General features: G+C 36.6%; 1 long non-coding RNA gene across 1 annotated transcript; it reads left to right on the plus strand.

The window, feature by feature from the left end:
* Positions 1 to 3,784: 3,784 nt before the first annotated feature.
* On the plus strand, positions 3,785 to 17,849 carry LOC120310314. Its single transcript, XR_005557316.1, has 4 exons — positions 3,785 to 4,137; positions 5,057 to 5,189; positions 15,321 to 15,434; positions 16,130 to 17,849. It is a non-coding gene; the product is annotated as an uncharacterized LOC120310314 (long non-coding RNA).
* The last annotated feature ends 2,134 nt before the right edge of the window (positions 17,850 to 19,983 follow it).

Below are 19,983 nucleotides of genomic sequence, written 5' to 3' on the forward strand. Positions count from 1 at the left end.
AGGGCCACAGTTGGAAGGATAAGTGACAAAAAGTTACTGTGTCATGACAAAATTTCCCAAAGATTTTTCCTTTTTTTCCCAATAAGGAAATTATAAGGGATTCTTGGGCCCCAATAAGAGTTTTAAAAGGCTGCAGATTTTCCATCCATATATTATGTGAGTTAGACATGATGATACCTTTAGGAGAATCAGATAATCCACAGTTCAAATGATTGATGTACATACATAAGTAACATGCACCCAACATGGTATGTGAATTAGTTTTTATTTTGGTGGAGTAGTTCTACCCAACCTATTGGACATATTCTACTGCGGGGGGGGGGGGGGGTCAAACTACCAGCCCGCAGGCCAGAGGCATCATCCAGAAGCCATGCCGACCCCACTGCCGGCGATGGCAAAACTGTCCCGATACGTTGCGCGATGTCACATGACGTCACAAGTTTGACATGTCTGTTTTAGTGTAAAAGGAACTTAAAGGGTTACAGAGATAAAGTACTTGCTCATAACCCTTCTTCCTATTTCTCAGTAGGCCTGAAACTGCCACCCCTGTCTGTATTTTCTGATGCCCTATAATTATCATACCAGATGAAGCAAAATATCTAAAGAGTTGCAATCAACTTTTGAAAAGAGATGATTAAAATGACAGTGGAAGCTAAATGCTTGTGAGATCAGGAGTCTTCAGAAAGCCAAACAATAAAATAACATTTCCTTAAACATAAGTGACATAATTAGTCAGCAATCACCATGTTTGTTTCACGTTCTCTGGATAATCTTCTCTGGGTAAATTCATTCCAGCTTAAATGTTTTAGAGACTAGATTGTTGTATTTTTTAAATCACATTGTTTGGAAGGTTTTTGCCTCTTTCACTTGATATTTGCATAGCAGTACAAACAAAAGTTGCTACTATAATTTAATTCAGTGGTGGGATCCAGCTGGTTCGCACTGGTTCGGCAGAACCAGTAGCTAAATTTTGTTGAGTCTGGAGAACCGGCTGAACCCACGCTGCTTCCTGTGGGCTGTTCTAGGCCTGGGAGGCCCGCTGGAAGTATGTGGATATCACTTCCAAAAATTTGTTCTAGGCCTCGGAGGCTTGGAGGAGGCCTCCCAAGCCTAGAATGGCCCACAGGAAGTGCATAGATGTCACTTCCAGAAGTCCATTCTAGGTCCAGGCCTGCATCCATGCAGAGAACCGGTTGTTCAGGTATTTGAATCCCACCACTGACTTAATTGTATTTTTCAGCATATTCCTTTCTGCTTTGTTTATAGAAAAGGAAGGCACTTGTTCCTTCAAGACAACTTAAGACATTGAGAAGTAGTGTATGCAGAGTTAACAATATGTAGAAAGGAAGCCTAGGTGGCAAAGGACTTTGGCTTCCTTATGTTTTCTGAAAGAGGTTGAGCAACTGACTTTAGAATATTACCATATTCGTAACTGGAGAAAATTCAAAGTAGTGGTTCTTATGGATGTTGCTTTATTATATGATTGATTGTTCTAAATTGGCATGTTTTAGGAAAAGAATTTTTTTTCATATGTGAGACTATAATAACAAAGACCTTTCCATTTTTATATTTGCTCATATATTGTGTAAATATTTGTATATATTGTATACATTGTGTTATTCACCCTGTATAACCTTACCAAGGGAGGAAACAAGCTCTTTTAAATGAACATGGAATTGAGCTTCTACATTAAAATATATATCTTCTCTTACAATGCTCCAGTCAACTGCAGTGGAGGTGCTGGCATCAAGGAACATAATCTCACTTCTCCTACAAATTGTTTTGTAGGCCAGTGTTTACATAGTGTTGAAGGAAAAGTCTTCATCATGGTTCAGTCCAAGCTGGGAATAAACAACATGGTGATTGCTTTAGAAAGAAGGTTGCAGTTTATTGGAGAGGAGAGCCAGCCAGAAAGATGGCTCTGGAAGAAAAGAGAGCGACCACATGTAGGGAGTAGGTTTTTATACCTTCTTGAGCCTTTTTTTGGGAATTGACCTGAGCCTGAGTGTGCCTTTCTGGTATTCTGATTGTGGGTGGTTAATCCTATTATGTCCCAAAGGTCAATCCTGCTTCCCTGGGGCTGGGGCTGATGACTCTTAGATTTTTGGTGTGTTGATTCTAGGGATCTTTCTTCCTAATCCCAGTTTCCTGATTTTAGTCTTTCTGACAAGATTATCACATCTGCATTTCTGCAGACTTGGTTCCTGTTTGGGACAGAGAGACTTGGGGGCGGGGTTGGTTTCTGTTTTTAAAATCCTTTAGGGAAATATATTCTGCCTTTTAAATATTTCCAAAAATATTTCTTTCTTGGAAGGGGGGGCTGACTTCCCACAATAGGAAATGTTTAAATCCTGAGTTCTATTTAATTCTTTATAGAAATAAAGGAAAATTTTGAACAGAGTTTTGCAGACTTTGCCAAGTTGTGTGTAGGTGTGAGGGAAAGAGAACAATAGATGCAGTAGATTCCATTCCTTACTATAATCTGTGCCACAATAGAGTCTATTTTGGAAGATTACTACTGTACACTTTGAGATAATAGAATTCTGATAGCACCCTTTCTAGAATTTGATGGACTATCTAGCCCCAGAATATCATATGCTAAAGAGACTTGCTGTAGCACCAATAGATCCTCAGATTATAGCATCAGAAAATGCATGTCTTATTATACAGTCTGCATTTTACGGCTACAGTTAATATAAGACAACAGCAGTTTGCAAAAACTAATTCAAGTATAAGATGATTAAAATCCCTTTTTCCCTTTTCCCTTAGGTCACCAACATTCAACGTCATTTCATTCAAAGATATAAAAGCTAGTTAGCTATTTTTCTCCTCTTTGTCCCATAATGTTAGTCTTTAATGAAAGGGGGGGGAGGAAGAAGGGAGGGAGGGAGGGAGGGAGGGAGAGGAGAGTGAGAGAGTCAGTCAATGGTAGCATGTCTTTGCTGAAGGCAATTTAAAAACTCTTTGACGACCTGATCACATTAAATAAAGCTTATGTGCTCTGAAGGTTCAGATCTGTTGATGTGCTAACATTTCTTCCACAGTTCTGTATTTATTTAGAGGCAGGCCAGCTTGGTGTCATTGATCCAGTACCTATCTATGAAGAAGACAAACCGGCTTTTCTTAAAGAAAAGGAAATAAAGTGCTTCAATTCCATCCTCCCTAACCATCTGTTCAAAACAGCTGGTAGAGCATGAGTCCAGCAGATGGCATTCTTTCTCTAGTGAAAACCAAAAGCAACCCCCCCCCCCTACATTCTTTAGTCACCTTAGGGGCTTTGGGTTTAGGTTAGTTTTTCTGCTGTTAAAAAAATAAAAATAAAAAAATGGCAGAGCTTCAGGCTATAGTGAGTCTGCCTATGTCTTATTTGGCACACAAAGCTGAGGTAAAATAAATATATAAACCAGGCTGCTCCTGTCAAGCATTTTGATAGGTGTCACATTATAAACTCAGAAAGCTAACATGAAAAAAAATTCCCCAGAGTGCCTTGCTCCACTCAGCCAGATGGAGATTGAAATCTGTATTTGCATCCAGATATCTATTCGATAAGGAAGAAGCTTACAGAAACCATTCCCCCATATATTTCTCACTCAATCGACCCATTTAAAACTTCACAGCAAAGGCTCAAATGCTTCTATAGAATTACAGTTTGAATGAATTGTTTACAAGGGTGTTGAATTTTACTAATGCCTCTATTGCAGGATAAGCAATGGAAACCATGTAAAGAGGAAAATCACAAAAGTTTGTTTCTTGGGTAGGCCCCCCGACTGAGCGAGACCACGTGCAAACAAATGTGTGTGGTGGGGAAGTCATTCTCCTTGCCTGGCATTGAGTTCTCTCTTTCTGCACAACAGTCTCTCTTGACAGGAGGATAGGAAGAGACAATTACCCTTGAAAATAAAAGAGAAGGTTTGGCCTAATCCAAAATACAAGCAAACTTAAAGGGCCAATCTCTTTTCCCACCCCCATCTCCAAAACCCACCCTAAAAAAATAGCCATACTTCTTTTAAAAAGGACTTTGGCCCATTTTCTGAGTTTGAAAATATGATGTAAATAATTACTGACAATTACAGAGAGTTTGAAGAGACGAAACACCTCAGAGAAAAGCGAATTCTGCATTCAGCAAGAATCATCCTTGTAAGTACATTGTCTATGGGCTAGAACAGTCAATCAGAGAAAGAATTCCACTTGATCCTGTGCTAGATGAAGGGGATCTTTAATTTTGAGTAGTTTGCTGGCTGACTTGGGAACCTTGATGAGTTGTCAGATCATACCTACTGTCTTATTCAATGAGAAGAAAGTAAGCGAAATTCAGAGGGAACGAAATTACAAAATAATCGTTATTCTTCTCAGTTTTGGATCCCATGTGGGAATCAGGGACTAGAAGAAAAGAGTTTTATTATGACTGAACCTGAAGTGTCAAGTCTAAATCCTAGAAAATAAAGGTAGTCCTTGATTTAGGATTGCAACTGAGCCCAAAATTTCTGTTGTTAAGTGAGACATTTATTAAGTGAGTTTTGCCCCATTTTATGACCTTTCTTGCCTCAGTTGTTAAGTGAATCACTGCAGCTGATAAGTTAATAAGCCAGTTGTTAAGAGAATCTGGCTTCCCTATTGACTTTGCTTGCCAGAAGGTTGCAAAAGGGGATCACGTGACCCCAGGACACTGCAAATGTCATAAATATGAATCAGTGGCCAGCAAATGAATTTTGATCACGTGACCATGGGGATGCTGCAAAGGTCGTAACTGTGAAAAAAGGTTATAAGTCACTTTTTTCAATGCCATTGTAACTTTGAACAGTCACTAAATGAACTATTGTAAGTTGAGGACTAACTTTTATTGGGAAAATAGGAACTACTGTAGTAAGATTTGGTTGATTGGAAACATTGGTTTAAAAATTCCATTCAGTGCTAAACATTACATTGTATTTGCTGTCTTTCTGCTTTCTCAACCTGTTTACAGATTACTGAGGGTTGGTTTGATAATGTAGTTCTCGGCTTCATGGAATGGGCTGCTTTTATTAAAATAAAACTCCTTCGTTTCTTGATATTCCAGCGTTGGGTCTGTAACCTGTCCCCACACATTGCAGAACCACTTGAATCAATCATCTTGGTTAAAAGGGGAAAACTAAGCCAATTGATTTGAAAACTTACTTCTGCAGAACGGAGAATCCTGTTCTGGTGGCAACGTAAGTACCAGCTTCTGCCTGGGGAAATAGGCACCCCAAAAGTCCAGACAGAGAGAACGTGAGTGTGGAAATCTCTGGGAAAGTTATCTGACAGGCTGGTGTGGATGTTGATCATAAACACTGAATTGCTATATAAACTTAATAACTAAATAAAACACCTCCTCCCCTTCCTTCCCTTGTTATCCAAGGAACTGCATAGCAAACAAGCAGTTAAGACATGTAACTTTTAAAGGTATCAGGGAAAGAAGTTGTCAGTGTTCATTGATCTGAAGAAATTTGTAGATCCATTTACTTCCTGTCATTACCTCAGGCATATACAGCTTTATTAATAAGGCAGATGAACTAAAATATTAATTATCTCTTGCCTCTATAATTTTTTTAATGCATCACAGACCTTCCCTCTCCCTAAGGTCTTTGATTTTGAATCTGAAGCAGAATACCTCACTAATATTTCACTCCTCCCTGGCAATAAAATTCATTCTGAAGCTTTTCCATGACACTCAGATCAAACTGCCTTTTTCTATTTGTGATAGCCTCCTGATCTCTTAATTGTTTGTAGAAATATATACTAGATCTAAGAACAAAGAATCAAAGTAAACCCTTTGAGAGGGGTAAATGTAATAATCTCCTAACTATGCATAGGATTGGCACCCTTGAAAACTGCCTAGCCCTAGTAGATACAATAATTGAAAAAAAAAAAAGTCAAGAATCAATTGTATGTTATGGACATAATGAAATGTGCATGTGATTTCCCCAGGCCTGATTAATTCCTTGTATTTTGAAGCAATCTATATATTTTCATATTTATTTTTTTGTAATATATTTTATTGATTTTTTAAAAACATAAATCACTTAATTGGTGAACAGTGTGTTGTCTGGGTTACATTTGTAAAACAATCACCAACAATTGATTTCTATAATCCATAATCCACATAATAGTTTTAGTTAATTTCCTCTTTTCCCAAAATATCCTCTTTTGGAAACATTGAGTTAATACAATTCTTATTGTTTTGATAGATAACAATTAAATATATATTTTTTCCAAATAGTCCTAAAAATAATAATCACATCAGTATAATATTTCTTTTCTATCCAATCATTCTGGTTGCCTTATCATAGATCCTGTTACAGTCCTTATTTTAATTTGTTTCTCTCACCAAATTCTAGGTATTTTTACAGGTTAAGATTTTCTCAAAAATTAATTCATTTAAGAATTTAATTCTATTTTTCCATATGAACCATCTCACACTTTTACATTTCTTAAGAAATAGATAAAACAATAAAAAAGAAAGAAAAACAAAGATAAAGAAACAAAAAATAACATACTACTTAAAATATATATCCCTCCTAAGCTAATATGTAGTTATTTCCTAAATTGCTTATTCTTTTTAACCATAATTAAAAATATGTTTAATCTTTAGACATTCCATTTAATACATCTAGTCATCTAGTCCTTTAACTCTTATTCAAAACATTTTTTATTCATTATAATTTTCTTAAATTCAATTACATTTAAATATCTAAAACATTTCCTTTATCTAAGTTATCAACTTTTTTATATTACTCATATCAAGAAAGAGAATAAAAAAGGGAAAAAAGCATACTATATTATACTTAAGGAATTCATCCCTCTTAGAGTGACATATATATTCCAAAACATTTCTATTTCTTTAACCATATTCAAACAAATGTTTCTTTTTTAAGTATTTTCTCTGGTAAGTCCCATTATCTATTTTCGTAGTTTCCACTTTAGTCTTTTTCTTTTGCCCAGTGTCTTTCTTAATCAATGTATTTTGCTGAATCAAAAAGTTTTTCTGTATGTTCATAAATGTTGCTGTAGATATAAAAAGTAAATCAGGAGAAGTCTCTTTGTACGGGACTTCTGTCTTTCCATGTTTGTTGAAAATCTTTTTCTTTCTTTCTCTCTGCTTCATTTCCTTTCTCTCCGATGTTCCTGACATCTCTACAGTCCATTTTATCCAATCTGTTTTCTTGTCCTCAGATTTATTTTGTAGTCTTAAGGGATAAGTTGTTTTTTCCAATTCTTGTGAATTTTTTTCCACTAGTATTAAATCATGTTTCCTTGTTTTGTTAAGTTCCATCTTTAAGTCTCTATTCTCAATTCTATATCCATTTATCTATTTTATCTGCTCCTTCTCTGTTGTTGTTTTCTGGGAATTTTTTTTGTCATAGAGTTAACTTGGAAATAGATTGATTTATATTTTCAAAGTTGTTTTGGATTTCTTTGTGGTTTAAAGTCATTGTTGTTTGAATTAGTTGCGGTATACTATATATCTCCTCCTGTGAAGTATTTATGTTTTCTTGATATGTTCTTTCTACATGTCTCTGATTCATGATAGCCAAGAATTTGAGTTTTTCTCTTCCTTTCTTTTCTCTGCAAATAGCTTTAGAGTCCCAATTAGATAGAAATTTGTAATCCAAATAGTTCCAAAAATATTTTTTTCTGAAATTTATAATTCTCTCTTTGTCTACAGCCCAGATTATTGTCTTTTTTATCACAGCTATTCTTTGTTGTTAAAGCTTTGAAGGTCACAAACACATATTAACTTTTCCCAGATTTTGCCAAGTCTTATATTAAAGTCATAGCTCTCATAGTCTTCATCTGCCACTAGGTGTCAGCAACTATTTGCTTTTCAATTTCCAAAATGAACAATTATCTTTAGAATGAGAGTCTTAACCATTCAAACAATTTTAGATTTATCCAGATTTAAGTTTTAAGTTTCAGGTTTTATATTTATTTCACTTCCATATATTTGATCCTCCATAAAAAGATTAATTCACCACTTCCATTAGTATAAGGGTGGGGAGGAAATCCCCCCTCCTTCCCTTTCAGAGATATTTTGCTTCTTGGGGATCTTTTCCAGGAAATTAAATGTAAAATAGAAAAGAGAAGATTGAATTCCTCACCCAGTTTCAAGCATGCTGTTCACAATTATGCTGGTTAGTGCTTTTAGACTTCAGTTGCTAGTAGCTTGGGCTGGTCGATGCAATAGGGCCAGCCTTTCTTCTGTCGGGTTAGAAGGCTTTCCCCAAGTCAAACGGAATGGCTGCTGCCGTTTCAGAATTGCTGGAGCACCCTTCTTTCTTCGTTGCCTCTCTGGGGCAACTTAGACCCATTTAGGATCCCCAGGCAGGGTGAAATTAGCCGCGGGGGTGTGGAGAATCCGCAAGCCTGCGACCGGTAGCTACCGCACAAAACTGAAAGTCCTATATATATTTTCATATTATTGTCCTCATTTTCTTATACAATGTCTTACATATAGAACTGTCAGAAGGAAAAATCAGGTCCTGTTCCAAGCTGGGAGGAGGCTGTAGAAATGAGCTGAAAGCAGGCCACATTTTGGAAAGGAGGTATCTTTATTTAGTTGCCAGAAACTTCAGTGACAGCAGCATGTTTCTGGTGGTGGCTGACAAAATGGAGTTGAGAGTGGGTGGGGTTTAAACCTTCTTTGGGGCTTTGTATTTGAAGTGCCTGTTCCTGTGCAATGTACTTTGATCTGTGCTTGAGTGTGCCCTTTTGGTATTCTAATTATTGTTGCCTGACTCCCATTGTATCTTTGAAGTCCTGTCCTGTCCTTGGAGCTGGGTGGGGAATGTAGCTTTTAGGAGTCTTTGTTTTTCTAATCCCATCAGCTCCAGCCTTGTGGCCTCAGTCTTCCTGAATGGATTAGAAAATCTGCATTTCTAAAAGTTGGCCTCCTCAGTTTCTGCCTGAGGGAGGTATACTGGGAGCTGTTTCTGCCTAAGATTTTTCTCCATTTCTCCTTTAGGGGAAATATAATATTTTACCTCTTTAATATTCCCCAAAATATTTCATTCTCTGGGGGGGCAGTGTGCTGACTTCTTACAGAACTAAATCTCTTGCATCTGGATAGCTTTAAAGCTATCAGGGTGAAATGATATAAAGCTATGTGAAGCTATGTTTAAAGCTATGTAAAGAAATAGAAATATCAGTCGCAGGTAGCCTAGACAATAGTGAGGGAGGGTGGATGGGAATTGTTGATTCCCTCCTTTATCTAAATGGCAGAACATGGAATGTGAAGGTTATTAAGAATGATATAGGGTAAATTGTTTCTCCAGGTCTGTTCTACAATTCTGTCTCCCTCCTAGGCATCTAATGAAGATTTAAAAGTGTTGACTATACTCTTTCAGTGGCATGTTCTTCTATATAAGCTATAAATATCCTTGTGTCCATCCCTGCCAAAGAGCAGTCAGCATCGTTGTTCCACCCACAAGAACCATCTAGGAACCATCTTTGGAATTCTGGTTTCTGCAAGAAGTGAAAACACTATTTTATTTCATTATTTATATTACTATAAACAAAGGGAGAAAGGCCTCTTGATGAGAGCAAAAGACACCGTGATATAAGATGGTAGCTCAGCTAACAAGAAAGAGAGCCGGAGAAGTTTGACTGGTAAGGAAATCGCTGATTAAATAGTTTGGCGAGAATCAAGGCTTGAAGAGCAAGGAAGAGGGGAAGTGACTGGATTGGGTTGGTCTCCTCTAGATTGTAAGAGATTTAATTCCTAAAAAGATATCAAGCAGACAAGAAGAGACTAAATGAAACTGCTGTAGGAGACTTCTGTACAGATGGCTGCCATTGATGGCGTTTTAAAAAGAGTTAGGAGAGAGCTGTTTAACTATATACTGTGCTTTTGAAATGTATTCCACCATTAAGAAGACTGCTCAGCTTGAGGGAGAAGGCTCTGAGCAACATTGCCTATAGGTCTGAGGAGATTCAACTCAATGAGTTCAGTATCTTGATGAGGTTGGTGGACCCTCTAGAACACGGGTGTCAAACTCGATCGTGTCACGTGACGTATCATGACATATCACAACGTTTTTTGCCTTTGAGGAGCTGGGGTGGTATGGCCTACATGTGACACATCCAGCCGATGGGCCACCAGTTTGACACCCCTGCTCTAGAAGACTGTCTTTATATCTGTATGGTTGTTTTGTGCAAGTAGCCAGGTTTTTCTTCTTTGTCCCAAACTAGAATGAATGAAAGCATATTTTTTTCTTACCTCATCTACCAGGAAAAAAAAGTCAGGAAATCACTTTTTAGAGTCCCGTTCTGGGTTGAAGATTTAACTACAGGTTTCTATGCTAAGAGAGAAGCCACATGTATTTAACGTCCGTCACATACTGATCTTATTCTGCGCCCACTCTTCATTTCCATATTTGCATAAAAGATGCAAATCTATCATTTGCTTTTTGAAAACCAAAACATTTCCACCCATTTAAAGATTTACTGCAGAACAAAAATCTTATCTATATAATCCATGCCCGCATTGCACTTCCCAGATTCCTATCACATCCCTATTAGTAGTCTGTCAATCATCTAACTAGACACACTTACAAACTAAAGCCCTTGTAGTCTCTGGATTCAATCTTGCTGGTTCTTTTTTTATATAGAAAAAGAACAAAGTCATGCCTTAATATTAGGTATAGATAAAGCCTTCACACACATATTACACCAATCTCATAGCCGCTCCATAAGCAAACTGGATCTGTATTTTAATAGCTTTCAGATTATACCATCTACAACTGCAGCTTTAAAATTCTTCAGTGCTTCAGGGACATTTAAGACATCCATTTCATTTTTTCTCCTTGAGCAGTAATATTTATAGCATTTACTTTAAATATATCGGACGTAGCAGATGATGATGATGATGATTTACAGCTTTTTCAGTCAGGTGCTCAAGGTGGCATCATTCCCGTACAAAAATCTACCATACAGAACTCTAAAACATTTTCCAGCATTCCTACCCTTCTGTTTTAGCCCAAATCATTTGATCACATTTAATTTTAATTCTGTTCTTTCTGCTGGCTCCTAGTAGTCATCTTCAGACACTTCTGAATTAATTAGAACAATTAATCAGTGGAATGACTTGCCTCTAGAAGTTGTGTATGTTCCAACACTGGAGGTTTTCAAGAAGAGATTGAGTAACCATTTGTCTGAAATTGTATAGGGTTTCCTGCTTGAGCAGGAGGTTGGAATAGAAGATCTCCAGGGTCCCTCACAATTCTGTTATTCTTTTATGTAACTAATTTTATCTATATATTCCTTATACAGTACTTTTATCTCCTCTTTTTTTTTTGCTGCAAGCATTTTCTGAAATGTGGTTTTCCACCCATCTAATCCTTTTTTTTTTTTACTTTATCCACCAAGCACCCTTTTTGTATTTCCCTTAGTCAAATTCTTCAACTACATCAGGACTCCCAAATTTACAGGCCAAGAGCAAATACATGTAGCTTTCAAGTAATTTCCTGTGAATCTCAATACTCAACAATATTTAGAGGAATGAGTAAATCCTATGGGATATGCAGTTCTCAACTAGTAACGTTCAGCCCATAAAAAAGGCAATAATGAATCCTCCCAGGGAGTGTAGCTGTGCACTAGGTGATGTAAATGTACAAGGTATCATAAGAACTGTATTGTTACACAATCACACGATCCTTTTCTTCAGTGTTTCTGCTACTTCCACTTCTTGGAGGAAGTCTTCCTGTTTGTTTGCATCAAGGCAAGATAGCCGAATATTTCTGAAGAATAAATTTATTGATAAGAAAAAAAAAAGAAATTTCCTGGAAGGACCATACTTGGCAGAGTTTGCTGTCTGACAGGGCCCTGTCATTTGACAGATTTTGCAATATGATTTTGGAAAACATATCTATATCTTCTCCTCGGTTGGATGAATGCTTTGACTCATTTTTCCACTTATTTTAACCCAAGTGCTCCCTAGAATATTACCAAATTCATTCACTTGGATTTCTTAACAGAAGTTGATAGTTTTAACATACAGGGTAAATTTTCCTTCCTTTCTGTTTCTGTTAAACTATTTGTATCCTTCAATTTATATTCCAGTCATGGGAATCTTTTCACCAGGTCTCCACTGTAACTATTCAATCATAATTACTTCCCTGTATTAAGAGTTCATCTTCATCTTGTTATTTCACATATTCTAAGAATTAATAAATAGACAAAACTCCTGAACCTATATTCTTTTTTTTCCATTAAAGGGTTTTCCATTAAAGGGTTTAATAGGCTCATTAAATCATCACTTCTACTTTTTTCCATACAAATATGTTTTTATCTGAGGTGTTTGGAGTTTTCATTTGCCAGAGGAGTTAGTTTAAAACCAAATACTTTTAAAATAAATCCTTCTGAGATGCAATTATGTTGTGCCAGGACTCAATCATCGACCTAACTCAGACCATGGACTCAGAAATTAATTCTTCCTTGTTTAGTAGTACCAGTATTTGCACAGTCAATATTATCCTTTCCCTCTTTTTTAGACGGGGGGAACTAATTCCCAAAGCCCCAGCTTCTTGAGCTTCTATCTTTCAAGTCAACAAAATTCTGGTTGTAGTTGTTCCTTGCAGTATCATTACAAGGAAGCGACAATTGCCATCTAACTGGGTAAGTCATAGAATGTGAAGTTGTTGTGTCACATCCTGGATCCATATTCCTAACATAGAGTTGCTCAGCATCCTTTTATTTTATCTCCTGCACAGCAGTGTTACCACCATGATTTTTCTCTTTCTCTTCTTGAAGGTTGCAGCTAAAGCCCTCTCCTACTTTAAATGATCCTTAATCACGATCTTAAATCATCCACCATCTTATTTCCTGATCTGCCTTTTTTCCTCAAAAGACTCAAAGTCTGTTTCCTTTATGAAAGGCTCAAAGATTTTTTTTAAATTTCTATTATTGAGAAATAATTAATATGGTTACATTTGTTTGTTTTTGGTTACATTATTGCCATTGAGCTTCTTCTTCTTTTTAATTTCCATTCTCCTGGAGATTTGCTTTCTAGGTCAACCCCTATTATTTTATCTTGGAAGAGAGAAATGGAATCCAGTTTAGTGCAGTAGCAACTGCTGTTGGCTCAGAAGGGCTCTCCCTGCTGCAAAAGAACCACACCACAGTGGTCCAACAATTACAGCTACTGTCAGTTCAAACGGTTCTTCTCCACAGAGAGGCTGTGCTAAGGGCTCTTGAGCTTTGCCTGATTCCTCTGTCCTCCAATCCAGTTGACATTAGAGCCAACCAGTCCAGCCTTCACTAGAGACGGGCTGACCTCCAGCTTGACCAATCTGGCCGGGATGGCCAAATCAATCCTTCTGAAAGTTGTACCAGAACAGCACGATCAATTCAGCTAATCCTCCAGCATAGAGACTGGAGCTATGTATCCAATGCTATCAACCCAAACATCTTCCACGTCCCTCTTCTGAGGAGGTTAAAAAGTGCAACCCACCCTCACTTGCATCAGTAACAATATTCCTATCCCTATGGTTGGCCAGCTAATGCCTTGAAGGAAAGGGACATCATCTCTTTATCGCCCTGGTTGGCCTGGGTCTTTTCAAAGACAAAATATTGTCCATGCCTAATATGTTTGGGCACCCCACGAAGCCCTTTAGATAAAAGGAAGGGATGGCTAAAAAGATGATGTGAGAGGACCAAAAAAAAAAAAAAAAAAGAAGATGGGAAAACTAAGCAGAGGCAATATTAGAAATAAATTAGTAAGGCTTACTAAGTCCTAAACATCTGTCAGCCAGGTCAGTGAGCAGCAGTGACCAGGTTTGAAGCTCTGCGTAGAACTTGGCTTGATGTGCAGAAACATCTCGCCTTGGAGTTCAGCTTGGAATTGGGTCTGGAGTTTGGCAGCAACTCTGCCTTATAGCTTGAAGACAATCACTCGGGAAAGAGTGGCAATCAAGACCAAGAGCAGAAGACTGTTCCAAGTCAAGCTTGGGCAATTACCCATCAGGAATCAGGAATCAATGGTCTGGCAATAAGGTTTAAAAAGTTTAAGGACCAGACATGGCTAAGTAAACCAAGGCCCAAGAAGAATCCTACTGCAACAAGCTGGTTAATGTGACTGATCAAGTAATTTTGTTCTTATCCAGAATAAACTAAGGGACAGTTTATCCAGAATAAACTAGGGACAGTGAGAAGAAGGGTTAGGGTTCTGTATTTGTACAGGGAAATACGGAGACTTGATTTTGGAGTAACCACCATTAGGACAATAACAGTTTGAGAACCAAGTGTTGAGCCCAGGAAGAAAGGACATTATTAGAAAGAGATCTGATCTCCCTGATTCTCTTAGGTATAACAAGGATGGAAGGGAAAACTCATGTGGACTTGGAATATTCTGTTTCTACTGCTTATTTTAATGAAACATACTTCTAGCCTTCCTGTGAAATCAGTTTCCTGATCTGGTCTACCTTTGGAAACTTTGAAATATAAGAATGAAAAAGCCCTCATATAGCTTATGTGTGTGTGATTACCATAAAGAATCCTCACACAGTTCCATTGTTTTAACTGATAAACATTTTTTCCAAGAGATTATTTGCTTCTTTGATTTTTTTTTCTTCTTCTTTATATTTGCACTTGCTGAAAATTTATGTCAGGTTGTTTTTGGAAAGGCATTCAAATTTCCATGAGTGTCGCAGATCACAATTGCTCAGTTATATTTGTCCCATTAAAAAACTTGATCCAAAGATGGAAAATCAGCAATACAAACTCAGCAATTGTGATCTGCAACTCTCATGGAAAGTCTGATCTGCTTCTCAAAATGTACTAGATCAAATTGTAGCCATTTGCTTTTAATTTGAGCAGTAGATGCTTCAAAATAGTTAATCCCAAAGAATGTTAATCCTCTCCCAATCTCAGTTTGTCTGGATTCCATTTTGAGCAATCACTTCTTATCCACTTGACCACCATATATTATTTTAAACTCAAATTTCAGAACCCAAGGACAAAATGTCACATTATTACCCAATTAAACTACTGACTTGACATATGGGGAGTATATCCAAATATAGTGTATGCTTTTTTTATGTAACAAGGAGTGTGGAATATAGGGAGTTGCCTTGAATTAACTGAATGCCTATTTCACACTCCACCTGCTTTCAGTCTGCATTTATTTATTGTCCAATGTACTCTTTCCTTGTAATCGTTTAAATTTCCTACCAACAGAGAGTTTATGGCTGCTGCCATCTCTATTGGCATTTATGATAGTATAGCAGCTCTCTTGTCTTCACTACTTAGTTCTCCTCCTGTTAAGTATAAGTGTTTTTGAATCTTGGTGACTTTATGATTTCTTTCAGGAAAATTGTTGTCCGAACTGGAAATCAGCATGGCTCACTGCTGAATAGCCATACAAAGCTTTGCTTTGGCAGTCAACTAAAATGGTGCAGTTTGCAGAGAAAGTTACAAGTCAGGTATTTCAAAGATGCCAAAACTATAAATAATAATTGCCAAGGCACATTAAATGTCTTAATAAACAAAAATGTTTCTGTTTGATGTTAACTGATAATACCAGTTAAAGAATTGTCAGCTGTGATTTCACACTGTTGTCTGTATAATAATAATGTATTATACTCACAGGCTGCCCAACTCTGAACAAGAATTAAAGGTAATCCTTGGGTGATGTTCATTCATTCAGTACTTGTTCAAAGTTACGATGGCACTGAACAAACTGTACTTACAATGGATCCTCACAGTTCCAGCAATTACAAGCGAACTATGGTCATGCAATTGCAATTTCTAACATTCCCTACCAGAGTCAACAAGGAAGCTGGCAGGAAGTCAGAAGTGGCCATCATGGAAGGTCCTCACTTAATGACCCATGTGGTCTTTACTTAACAGCAGGAATTGGGACTGCTGGAATTGCTATCACTAAATGATGTGGCTTCATGCTTTCTTTACAACCGCATTGCTTAATGATGGAAATTCTGGTTCCAAGTGCTGCAGTAACCCAAGGACTTATGAACTGCCTAATTTTAGCAGGCAGAAAAATATAGACATTTTTCTCATAATGTCTCCAACCTATGTCAGTAATATCTCCCAAAGAATTAAAATGTATAATACTGTAATTATTTTTTTTATGATTTTCTCTTTTTGTTCGTTTTTCTAGGGTACACGGCGTGAAACATAAGGAGCAAAAGAGATGGGGATATTTTCTTTAGAAATTTGCAGTAGGGAGGGAAAGTAGTTCTTGCGTTATTAAATGTCCAAATTGGTTAAGACAGTCTTTCACATTAAAAATGCCTCATGCAGCGCCTTAACAGTGTAGAATTCTGCTTTTTGTACATCAAATCAGCAATTCTTTCTGAAATTGCCTGGTGATCAAACAATGTGGCACAGTTATAGGATCATTCTAGAAAGTTCTGCAAAGAAAAAAAGAATTTCTATATGAAGAAGCATTTTTAATGTAAAAAGAAGGGTGGGAAGGAGGGAGGCACCCCACTCATCCAATTATACATTTAGTACGATAAGTATAATTTCTCCTGCACCTAGAGTAGAATTTTAAAGATGTTCTTCCATTCTTGCTGAAAGGTATAATAGAAGGACACCTTTTTTTTTTTGTTAAAAGGAAAGAAGAGAGCAAGATTCAGCATACTGTAGCACAAAGGGTATGATTGTAGCTTCTAGCTTAGTGTGAAAATAACAACATAAGGAGTCCAAATCTTTAATCTGTAATGGAAGTATTAGCTGACTCTCAGACAAACAAAACAAAACAAAACAAAAAAGAAAGAAAGAAAGAAAAAAAGTATTTCTTAGTTGTATTCTCTCACCATCAAACCAATAAATAAAACCATTATCTAAAGCCCCAGTCAGGCACTATTTCATAGAAATAGGTCCAAAACTGGAATATGATGGCAGTTACTTCTGACTAACCATTTATATAATTTTGCTGTACTTGAGGGAATATCCTGAAAGATTATTTAACTTATACTTTGCCTTCAGACAGATAACATCTGTGTTAGAAAAGACCCACAGCAGATAGTGACAGCATTTAAACACAAGCACACAAATAGACACACACCCACACACACAAACACAAACACAAACACACACACACACACACAAACACACGTTCCTGGCAAATATCTTATCCAAACAGATGTTTTGTCTTTGTAGTGCCATTTTATTTTCTATTTTTTTTAAGATGAGAGGCAAAGATAAAATATCAGTAAGTGGACAAAGAGTTATATAGGCTGTGCTTAGCATATCACTGATGAAAAATCAATCCTAAAAACGAAACATTATTTTTGACAATAAAATAAAAAAAATAAAGGTGTTTTTGAATTTTTGTGCTGAATGTCAAAGTTCTTTCTCCTTTTTAGAGTGTGTCTGTGTAATCCTTGAATAATATACTTCTTCCCGAACAAAAAAGGAGAAAGAAGAAAAACTACTAAAAACAATACAGATAATTATTTAGTTTTTAAATTGCTTTTTGTTGTACTCTGACTGGTACAATATTATAATATTTATAAACATTTAAAATTATCATATATTTATTTCAGTTCTTTGATTGATTCTTTTCCCCCCTTAAAAAATCATACTTTAAATGGTTAGATTTACTTTACTATATAGTTTGTATTATACATGGAAGCCATTCTTAGTTAATTTTTGGTGAAATTTCTGTTATACTAGTTATTTTGTGTATTCTCCAAGTATAAGTTCTTAGACTGATATTGTCAGTACATATCTCTTTTCCAATGCTCTACTAAGTTAATCCTTGTGGTTATCAATATATTTCTTAGGAAATTGTGATTTTTTTTGAATATACGAATATATATAAAATTGTGATATTTTTGCTAATATGTTTCATTCAAATTTTATTTCTAAAGTTCTCTGAACAGTACTATGTATTTCATCCCAATACTGTTCAATTTCTTTAAATTGTAAAATGTTCCTTTTTCCAGCACTTATTAGTATATGAGTTGTCTACTTTGGTAATTATTAATGAAGCTGTATATTATCTATTAAACATTTTATCCCATGGGTATATTTTATAGATTTGTTCCATAGTTTATTCCCTTGTTGTGTTGGGGCTGTTTCTTTAAACTTTTGCATCTATTCTATCGTGCAATTTTTGTTTTTCTTCCGCTGCCATTTTCAATCTTTGCTCAAATAAATTGGAGTCTTTGCCTCATGCCTGAAGAGATAGAACATTCAATTTACAACAATTCCCCTTTTATTCGTTTGCAGGACTTTACTAAAACAAAACATGATGGGTTGCAGCCTGCATTTACATTGATACAACGAGAAATATATACCAGACACATCAAAAAGCAACCACTATTTTAATGTGAAAACCAAAATTAGATTTCCAACTGAAGCAGCCAGAAAAGCTTCTATATATATGGCCAACTGCATGTTTTTGTATAGTGGTAAAGGTAAAGGTTTTCCCTGTTCAGTCATGTCTGACTATAGAGGGCGGTGCTCATCTCTGTTTCTTAGCCAAAGGAACCAGCATTTTCCAAAGATGCTTCCATGTTCATGTGACCAGCACGACTATACACCAAGGTGCATGGAACGCTGTTATACTCATAACTATTTATCTACTCACATTCTGCATGCTTTTGAACTGCTAGGTGGTCAGAAGCTGGGCAAATAATGGGAGCTCACCCTGTTGGGTCTCAGACCTAGGCTGTCAGCTTTCCAGCTGACAAACTCAGCATCTTTAACTGCTGAGCCATGGCACCCCCTTGTATATTGGTACAACTATCTGTTTAGTGACTGTTCAACATTATCACAGCACTGGAAAAAGAGACTTATGACTGCTTTTCACATTTATGACCCTTGCAGCATAAATTTGGACTCTTGGCAACTGACTCATATTTATGATGGTTGCAGTATCTGGGGATTACGTGATCATTTTTTTGCGACTTTCTGACAAGAAAAATCAATGGGGAAGCCAGATTCACTTAATAATGGTGTTACTAACTGTAGGTCATAAAATGAGGTGAAACTCACTTAGCAACTGTCTCGCTTTGCAATGGAAATTTTGGCCTAAATTTTGGTCATAAGTCAAAGACTACCTGTAATGGGCATCATACCAGCTATAAGAAATAACATATTCATTGTTTTCACAATACCAGAGGAGACATCCTTAGAACTTTCTCAACTTGAAATCTTCCCCTTATATTGGGATCTTAACGCTTTCAATTTCTATCCTGTGTGCAAAACCTTTACTTTTTTATTTTGTTATAAATATGGATTGTTTTATTTTTTTTGTTTCTGAGCCACCCAGTGTCTAGTTCAGGGGCCTTCAAACTTGGCCCTTTTATGTCTTGTGGACTTCAACTCCCAGAATTCCTCAGCCAGTGTGCTGGTCTAGTTCATGGGCAGCTACAGTATATAAATGTTTTAAATAAATTGAAAATAAAAAACAAAACAAAACACCAGAGTTAGCTACAACTCAGCCACAATATTTTGTCCCACAAAAAAGTCAAATTGAATGCCCATAGATAACTTTCCATAGTTTCTTATAGCTCTAATTGCTGATGTACCCCATTCTTTTATATCTGAACCAACCAATTATTATATACCAGATGAAGATTATTATTTAAGCACTGGAGGCAAACAACACTGATTTCCCTCCTAGTTTCTACATAGAGCTTACAAATTGCTTGGGCTCTCATATCCATCTCTGTCATACTGACCTTCCAAATTATCATTTCTGACAACATTTACTGTAGAAGAATATAATCTGCAAATTCACCTGCCTCCCTCTTAATCTAAGCTCTCCCAGGGACAAAACTAGGAGCTTTTAGATCTGGCCTAAGAAATATCTCCAGCAAATGACAATCCTGCTCCCGGGAAAGCCTCCATATATGGCAGTTTTGCTTTTTAAAATGTTTCCAATTGGCAACAAGAGAAGTGTTTTAAAAGTCTAGTTGCCACAGACTGAGAGTTTGGAGGGCTGATGTCGAGAAGAGTTATGTCTTCTTTCCCCAAACCACGATCCTATTGAACAGT

Source organism: Crotalus tigris, unplaced genomic scaffold (genome assembly GCF_016545835.1).
Source record: "Crotalus tigris isolate CLP2741 ecotype Arizona unplaced genomic scaffold, ASM1654583v1 scf7180000018164.764771, whole genome shotgun sequence".
NCBI lineage: Eukaryota > Metazoa > Chordata > Lepidosauria > Squamata > Viperidae > Crotalus > Crotalus tigris.